Below are 10,198 nucleotides of genomic sequence, written 5' to 3' on the forward strand. Positions count from 1 at the left end.
TGAGCCAAAATTATTTGAAGGTAAAGGGAATCAAAGTGATTACAACCATAAAAAAGAATTATTGCTGTTACCTTTACCAGGATCCACTGATTATAGTGGACAGCTGTTGAATGTCTAAGCAAACACATTTTGCATCTATACTTTTAAAGAGGGGGATATATCACTCTTTCCACAGTTCCTATTACTCCTGAGATGAACCATTAGTTAATTGGCCTCCAAAGAAAGGGCAGCAACTGAAGCAAGCTTGTTAATGATATAAAAGCACAGTGTGACATGCCATGCAATTCTATTTTTAAACTTGAACTACTAAGAAAAATGTGACTTTATGTTTGGGATTCTTTCATTTTTTAAAAAGGTCTCATACAAAACTTTAAGAATTAGTTTTTTGAAATCAACACAAAAGTGTTTTAATGTTCCCATTTCTCTCTCTCTCTCAATCTCTCTTCCCCCCCCCCCTCTTTTTTGGGTGTGTGTGGGGGTGGGGTGGGGTGGAAAGGGAATTGAAGATTAACTCTACAATCTTAAATCTAATCTGAAGTATGTATCAATGTGCTGAGAAATTAGTGAAATGCTTTCGACAAAATGGCATTTGGGGAGGGACCATTTCATGATTTTTTTCACCCAGTATTATTATTATTACAATTTCAGGACTGAATTATTGTTTCCTATCCAACCATAGCAGGTGGGTTGGAGTGAGTTCAAATTAGGGCAAGGAATCATTAAAAGATCTGGAGAACAAAACATATGAGTAAAGGCTGGAGTTAGCCAGGTTAATCTTGGTAAAGAGAAGACAGGAATGACACAATCACACACTTTAAATACCTCAAGGGCAGCTTGTTGTAATGGTTAGGTCTAATGGTTTTAAGTTACAGTAGGACAAATTTCAATTGAAAATTAGAAAGAACTTCATGACATTGAGAACTGTTTAACAATGGAACCAATTGCCTAGAGAATAGATGGGGACCTCCTTCTTTTGATGTCTTTAAAAAGAGGCTGGACAGCTACCTGATAGGGATGCTCTAGCTCAGTGGTTCTCAACCTGTGAGTCCCCAGATGTTTTGCCCTTCAATTTCCAGAAATCCTAACAGCTGATAAACCAGCTAGGATTTCTGAGAGTTGTAGACCAAAACACCTGGGGACTCACAGGTTGAGATCCACTGCTCTAGCTGGAGATTTTGCATTGAGCAGGAAGAGAGATTATTCTATGATGCAATGATTGCACATGAAAACTCACTCTTCAAGTACCCTGTGTGTCCTACATCTCAATAACCAAGTCCCTTAGACTGAGGGCTTATCTGCATAAATAATAAAATGTGCACTCACTTTAAATCCAGCCTGGCAAGCTCTGGTAAGTATTCTGTGTTTTCTGCCTTTACCCCAACTTTGCCCTGCTTTAGGCAAAGTCAGGGAATATGCTGGAGTTTGTAGGAAATCCAAAGTCAACACAACCCAATCCTCCCCTCCCCTTTCCTTTTCCTTCTCACCTAAACACCCCTTCCCATCCCAATGTTTTTGTGTATACAGTCTAGTCTTGTTTATAAGAAATTTCTCAATAAAAATGTATTTAAAGAAACAAAGTATCTGTGGGCTCCGTGGCAGTCTGGACAAGTGAGCACTTGGCTATTGCATTCATGCCTGCTGGAACCAGATTGGGGAACCCCTATGACTAACAAGAAGGAGTGTATCACTTTATTCCTGACTCACTAGTCATACGGGTTCCCAGCTCTTACATCAGCAGATGTAACAGGTGATAGCCAAGTGCTCATGGTCCCCATCTACACTGACAGTATAATCCCGTTTTGAGACAACTTGAAACTGCTGTGACGGCAAAACACTGTCAAATAATGCACTGAAACAGATATCAGAGCATCACTGATCCAGGGTGAAATCAGCTTCACAAAATGCAGAATGCATTGTAGGCTCTAGATGGGGGGGGGGGGCTGCCAGAAATGACCCCAAGGGCATGGTTGGGCAGCAGCCCCCTGGGAGGCATAACCTCAGTTTCTATCTATCACTTTCCCTTTTTTTTCAACCATATATGCCTCTGAAGTGCTAGTGCACATCTCTCCCTGGAAATGTGTGTGCGTGTAAGGGGGATCTCCAAAGAGCAATTTGAAACCAGATTATATGGTTAATGTAATCACTGGTGTTTAACCAGTTCCAGACCTGTCAATCTAAACACCCGTACAGCTAAACTGGTTCCAAGTTGCATTATGGTGTGAGTGTAGATGTGTTGTTCATAGTGAGCTCTATGGCTGGCAAGGAGTAGCAACAGCAAAATAGAGAATGAGATCGGGTCCCAGTGGGCCAATGCAGACTGAGCTGGCTAGACTGGATGGTTTGGCCTAGTGCATGTGGCGGCCACTACAGTAGTTTCAGGACTAGTCTCTGGATGCTTCCAGATTCAGTGGCCAGACACAGCCATAATTTCAACCAAACATCATACTAATCTTACAGCAATTTCAAAACAAATTACAAATAAATGTAAAATTACAGCAAATTCCTTACAAAAACATTACAAGAAGATATAGAATTAAAAATATTGACTGGCATTCTTGAACAGCTACATAACTACATAACTACTACCTTCTACACCACCGTATAAAATCCAGATTATCTGCTTTGAACTAGATTATATGGCAGTGTAGACTCATACAATCCAGTTCAAAGCAGATAATCTGGATTATCTGATTTGATAATCCGGATTATATGGCAGTGTAGAAGGGGCCTTATCACCTCATCAGATGGGCAAAATTGCATGTCCTAAGACACTTGGACTTCAGTTGAGGCACAGATCCCACTGGTTCCCATCACAAAACATCGATCTACTCCCATTGGGCTCTGTCATGCCCAAGGCAACGGAGCACTAAGAACCGACACACGGAGGCCAAAAACTATCTAATATCTTTATTAAGAAGATATGTAAGAATAATAAAAACAAGTAGGAAATGTAGCCCAATAAAAGACCTTTCGGGGAAGGTCAAATATAGTCCAAAAATATATTGTCCAATATTTTATATTAGAGTTCAAAGTTATAATCCCAAACCGAAACACACTCTATTTACAAACAATAGAGTGGGGAAACGTCCAAAGATCTTTCCAAAGTTCAAAGTAAGTCCACGGCAAGAACTGGGAACAAGGCTTGATACTAGAAACAAGGTCCAAGGCTGGAAGCACGGCAAGATAGTTCTTGAATACTTGGCTAGGCAAGGCAAGGCAAGGCAAGGAAACTGGAGTTGCAGACTTCCACGAAGTCCACACTTGGCTGGAAACACGAAATCACTCCTGAAGCTGATCTGTTGACTCCGCACGGAATCCTCCGTGTCGGGCACTTTTAACTAAGTCCCATCTTCCTGCAAAGCAGGTGTCCAGAGCTTCCTTTCCCAAGGGAAAGAGAAGCGAAACACATCTCCCTCCAGATGCGTTCCTCCCTAAAATTTCCCAGGGGAACATAGCTAATTAACATCTTGTTTAGATGCTAATCTCAAGCTTCTCCAAAACTGTTCTTTTTCACCCCGACTCGTAGCATAGGACTGTTTCCTAGCAAAAGGGGGGGAGGCAGTGGGAACGGCCTGCTCAAGGTCTTTTTTAATAGGCTCTTGGGTAGAATCATCAACAACAGGCATCTGGAAAAATTCCATCTCTTGCTGAGCCGGCAAAAAACCCATGTTTTCGTCATCATCAACCACGATGGCGCTGGGATCAGAACTCCATGGCCCATGGGACATCACAGGCTCCATGACTAACTGAAGTTCAAGTTTGGTAAGAGGCCACTTTGGCACCATGGGAGCTTTCTGTGTGGCATAGGAAACAACAGGGGGAAACTAGGCAGCAACGCTTCCCCCCATGGGATGGGGTGAGGGGCAAAGTGGGTGATGTGGGGTGCGGAGCAACCTGCTGGATTCACCATGATCCATGGCGAATCCTGGCCTCAATGTGATAAAGTCCTTTGGTATGTATCTCAGTAGAGTCTCCTAACCCAGCCCAATTTTCCTGCCTAACATCAGCTGTTGTGAGCAATGGGTATTTGTTCTGTTAGTTGGGAGGCAGCAGATTGGTGCTTTGCACTCATCCCATGAGCAACATCAAGTGCAAGAGCAGAAAACCATTGAATATATAGGGGTTGTAAATACAAATCAGTTATGAATACATAATGCTAGATTACAAATTTGTAACTGCAGTTGTAAATTCCAGCTATTGTTTGTATTGACAAAGTAAAGTCCCAGTGAGTCTTGTTAGTATAACATTTAATGAGGAAGAACAGGATATAATGAAATAAAATGAGAAGATGAATTAATTCTTTAAAAGGTTATCAAGGGCCTAAGCCTGAATTAACAATTCTACAAAGACTTGCATCAATGTTTATAAGCAATTAGCAAATGGCAGTTAAAATGAAGAGGTTGCATCTAAAGAGATTCCCTACTAAATGAGAAGATGCAGACAATATTTGAATTAAATTGGCAAAAATTATGCATCATGACTAGATTACAGATTGTTGGTCCTGTAACATTATGATTAGCCATGTTCAAGAGCAACTGGTTGATTATTCTCCCAGTCCCCTTCTACAATATCCACATTATCTGCTTTGAACTGGATTATTTGAATCTACACTGCCATATAATCCAGTTCAAGGCAGACAATTTTGATTTTATATGGCAACATAGGCTTCTTCTTCCTTACCATTTAAAATCCAGATTATCTGCTTTGAACTGGATCATATGATGGTGTAGACTCATAGAATCCAGTTCAATGTAGATAAATATGGATTATCTAATTTGATAATCTATATTATATGGCAGTGTAGATCCAGCCTGAAGATGAAAGAGTATGACCTGGCCAAGGGCTTCCATGGCTGGGCAGTCTTTCAGACCTTGGTTCTTCAGACTCCTAGTCCAACATTGAGACCACAACTTATGCTGGCTGTCCCAGCACTTCTGACCTACATAATCTTATATGGGTTCTTCCAAATCTGATTTTAGACTTTTAAAAAGAAATACAGATTTGACATCATAGCCACGTGATCTTAGAATTTAAGATGTGAGCCAACCCAACAAGACAAAATAAGTCAAATTTCGTTTCCAGGGCCACATAGCTTTAGTGACCATGATATTAGCTTGAGATCGAATATTCTTCAATTTCTTGTGACTCAGTCTTGATTCTTTCACCCAATGAAAGCTAGAATGCCACTTCCATGACTGCATTTTGATGCATTGTTAGAGCAGCTACATGAATATAGTGCTGACCTGGAAAAACACCTTGTCTTCAGATGGGAGTCATTTCAACCACAGTGGTGGCTTAATGTTCATATCTACGGCATGACTAATCTCATCTGCAAATGCTGTGAAGCATTATTCTCCTAAATAATACCCCAAATTTCTGCCGGAAGTAGCTGTTGTATTGTTCTTACTTACAGAAGCAGTGCTTACATTTGGTTAGTGCTGGAATTTGAAAAAAAAGTTGGATCTTGCCAAACTCCAGCCAAGTTCAATTCTCTTAATAATGTGAAATAAGGGTTTAATTAATGGCATATTTTGCATCACTGTTTTCTGGGAAGACAGAGGCATGGGCTGGAAACAATCATTCTAATTAATCTTGCAAGAGGGAGCGTTTGGTGCAAGGTCAGAGAATAATAGACAAAGGTGTGAATCAGCAGGATGCAGCAGCAGTGAGAATAATCATTTGAATAAAAGCCGTTGTGTTATTTCCCCCCTTTGGTCTGTGGGCTGTTCAGTGTTCTGGATGAATATAACACAATCAGTCTGTTCTCTGGTGTATATCCACTTCCTGCTGACTCAGGGCAACCTGCAACTTCTGCCATTTATTAAAATGAAACATTCGTATAAAAAAATGTTGGGGCAGGTTTTTTTTGTTGTGATTTCCCAGCGATGACCAGCTCAGTGGCAATAATGACATTATTAAAGCAGCAGTTTTGTTGAAGACAAATGTTGAAGCTCCTGGGTGTTGAGCACAAACCAACTTGTCATCTTTATGACATGAATGCTATATAGAGCTGAATGATCACCATGCTTTGCTGGCATCAGTTGGGAGGCTTTTGGAAAGAGTGATGGGCAGGATTCTACTAGGCATCAATCCATTTTCATGCCCATGAAATGAATACAATGTTGGTACTAGACAGGATTGGTCTAGTACCAACCCCTGTATTCCTCAAAGACAGGAAGGTCTTTGAGGAATACAGGGCAGGACAAGCTCATAGCCAGGATTTTGATTCGGAGGGGGCTGGGATTTTGGTTCGGGGGGGGGGGGCTGAGTCTGAGTGAGAGGGGGTCTACTCTAGTAAACCTTTTGTATAGTTATCCCAATACCCCCATGCATATGGGATATATTGAGCATGGTGATCAGATCATGATATGAATAAACATAGGTTTAAATAATAAATGTAAGGCCTTCTCATGGACCACCTGAGAATTTGGCAATGTGCAAGATTTTATTGACAATTGAAGAAATATGGGCATTTTATTGTTTTGCAGAAGAGGTAAGCAACCATTTTTTTCCTGTAAGTTACAAACTATAATGTGTCAGCAGGAGTATCGCTACTGTGGAGTGCAAAATGAAGTTCTTTTCCCCCCAAATAAGAATGCTGCTCTCTGAAAAAAAAAATTATCTTTCAGTTTTCTTCCGATCCCCTCTTTTTTAACATTGTGGTAACTTAAAAGCTTCCATCTAGCATTTCATTGAAAATTGTTGACATGTACATCTGTTTTAAATTTTTCACTGTTTGAATTCCTTTAGTTACTTTGCTTGCCCCTTTTCTTTAGATGCCTAAACTGTATTTCTAAAATGCTCAACGGAAGTTTTAAGTTATCACAATGTTTAAAAAGAGGGGATTGGAAGGGAAATGTCATTTTTAAAGCAGGAACAATGCTCTCGTCCACTCGAAATAGCCAAACCCTTGTCAGGCGCAACCTGCTGAAGGGATGGCTATAGTTAGTAGTGAACATTCTCTCCCTCCCTTCCACATATCTTATCCACCTTATCACAAAGGAAGATAAGTCACCTCTGACACTCTTTGCATACCAGTCCCTACAGGTATAATTCATGACACATTGCCTTTTCCATCTGCAACCCATAGGGACTCATATGCAAAGTGTAGACATCCAGTAGCTTTGGAGAGACAGGTAGAAAAGTGTCTTTATCCATTTTTTTTCCTTCTGATACATTAGAGGTACAGTTTTGCTGTGTGCTCATACCTGTTAGAAGATGGGTGACAGCAGATCACTTCGTGGGAGGAAATTGGGGTGGGGGGGGACTGAATGAGAGGAAATTGCTTGGTGGAGATCAGATGGATGAGAAGGAACCTGGAATTATGTAATTTTCATGCTGGTACCTATGGTCTATGTTTGAATTTGGCTTGGAAGCTGCAGAGTTCCGTGAGATTCATGCCCAAAAAAAAAAAGACCGTGATGTAGGCACACATTCTACAGATTGAGAGGAGTCACCTGTCTGCCATGTGATGAGTCAAGGCACATTACATTGCTATGGGAAGCAAATAATGTGTCACGACCCAGGCTGCAGAGCACCAATAACCATACACAGAGGCCAGAATCTATCTATATCTTTATTAAGGAAATATATAAAGTTAATAAAAGCAAGTGTATGAAATAGTCCAGAAGTAGACCTTTCAGGAAAGGTCAAAATTAGTCCAAAGAAACAATGTCCAATATGAAATATTAAGGTCCAAAGTTGTAATCCAATAACCGAAACACTCACTTTGCCAGGCAAAGTGAGGGGAGATGACAATGTCCTTTAGTCCATGAAACTTGAGCGAGGCTAGGGAGTAACTTGAAACAAGGCTTGATACAGGGCAACAAGGAACGAGGAGCAAGAACAAGATCCGTGGAATTACTTGGCAAAATCCGGAAAACAAGGCAAGGCTGAGTCCTGGAAAACAAGGCAAGGTCCGTGGAGGTAAACAAGGCTGGAAACGGGAACGAAGGCTTGGAAACAGGAGCGAAGGCTTGGAATCAGGAACAAGGCTTGAAACAGGAACGAGGCTTGGAAACGGAGCGCGCTGTCCACACACAACTTACTCCAGTAGCGGACGAATTGACTCCGCAAGATCCCTTTGTGGGCAAAACACCTAAATAGGGTCTAGTTTTCCCACCAAAGAGCAGTTCTCTGGGGAACCAGAAACGAAAGCTAATCTCTGAGTCCAGATGCATGACTCCTTAAAGTTTCCCATGGAAAGCAGGCTTAATCAGCTGAATTCTTAGCAGCTATCCTAGCACTCCTGCGAGACGCTGCTTGAACTCCCCTCTGTTGTTTACAAAACTCGTGGCGAGAAAACACAGGAGATTTAGGCTCAGGGCTTGTTTGACAGACTTCTGGAAGACAAATCTCTTGCAGGTGCAAGGTTCCCAAATCTGGCTGGGAAGTTTCCAATTCTGACTGAGACGGTGAAAAACCCAAGTTCTCCTCTTCATCTGGCACTACAGTGCCAGAAACGGGACTACATGGCCCATGACTCATCACATAATGTGATGTCTATGTCCAGTATGTATCCAGACCTCAAAAGCTATCAATTGCTTATGGTAAAGCCATTTCCTGCTTTGATAATAAAATTCAGAGAGACACAGAGAGACAAACAGAGATAGAGTCAATACATTTCTTTTGTGTATTTTAATATGTATCTTATGGAAATATGTTTTAATATGTGTATTTTACATAGTGTTTTTAAATGATTATGTGTTTTAGCAATGTTGTAACCCACCTCGATCCATGAGGAGAGGCAGGTAAGAAATAAAATACTAACAACAACTATTATTATTATTATTATTATTATTATTATTATTGATTAGCCCTCCCTGCTTGCTCCCTTAATCTTCACTATGGTGCTCCCCCAAACTCAGCTGGGTTTTTTGTGGATTTTCTTCTAAATGAAAGCCATCTTGAGTTCCAGTTTGGGGAAGATATAAATCAAATCACTCAAATCAGTAAATATTTGGGGGCAGTACAATTTTTATGGGGAGGATAGTGCACACAAAAAAATCATCCCTACGCATCATCTTCCACGGGAGAATTGAATTCCCTAGGGACCTTGCAACTCCCCAACTCACCCCAGAGATGAGCATCAAACTTGAGGATCACAATTTTCAGGAAAATGTATGAAAAGCAGTGGAAGAAATGTGGTATTGGCTTTGATATCCACATGGATAAGAATGCAGAAGGATAAGAATGCAGCTGGATCACCAAATATTTCAACATTCAATTTTAAGTGTTTGGTCAGATGTTTCTATAAGATAAGAGGATTTTCTATGCTCTCTCACGTTCTTAGTCTAAGATACAGGGCAGTGGGGTTACAGAGGTTCTATTTAGATACAATGGCTAATATGGACAACATACACATTCAAATGTTTTCACGTGTTCCTGAGTTTACACATGCATTGGCTGGAAGAATGGATTGTAAACTAATTGACAAGCAACTGTCTGACACTAAGATTGTTAGTCATTGACTTGTTATTGTTCTTGTATACAAGTTGGGATTCTATCAAGTCCTCCACTATCTGCAAGGATGACAGAGGATGGATTATGCTCAATACCAAAGACAACCACTACTTTAATGTCTGGTGCAAAATCTAATGTACAGGTCTACAATATTCTAGTAGCACTATGAGAGTCCAAATGCTACATATGTTCCATGATTTGAACTCAACACTTTTGCATTTTGGGATTGTACTCCTACAATTCCTCAACTCACATGATCAGTAGCTTCTTTGTTTGGGGACCAATGTGGAAACTTCAATGGCTGCTAGGGAAATCTCACACTTTGTAGCATGAATGGCAATGAGTCATAGCTCTTATATACTACACCTCTCTAGCATGTAAGAAGAATGGAAAATTTGCCAGTTATGTGAATTTCTCTTTTTCTATAGGATTTGCATTGCCGGTTTTATGTCCTGGGTTAAGCACGGTTGTTAGTAGGTAAGACAAGACTGAAATATCAGCTCTACTGTATTTCCCAAGTGAAACACAGAGCTGAAATGAACCTGAAAACTCAAAACAGTGCTGAGAGTAGGTTGGATTGAAAGCAGTGCTGGGACTTGGTAGATCCTCTGGCTAAAGTTATTATCTGTTTGCCTTCTTGCTCAGTTTTACAACTTATTCCAACTCTGTGTTTCACTTGGGAAATACAGTAGGGCTGATATATCAGTCGTACCTAATAATAATACTAGAATAAAAG

The sequence above is a fragment of the Anolis carolinensis genome, chromosome 4 (assembly GCF_035594765.1).
Source record: "Anolis carolinensis isolate JA03-04 chromosome 4, rAnoCar3.1.pri, whole genome shotgun sequence".
NCBI lineage: Eukaryota > Metazoa > Chordata > Lepidosauria > Squamata > Dactyloidae > Anolis > Anolis carolinensis.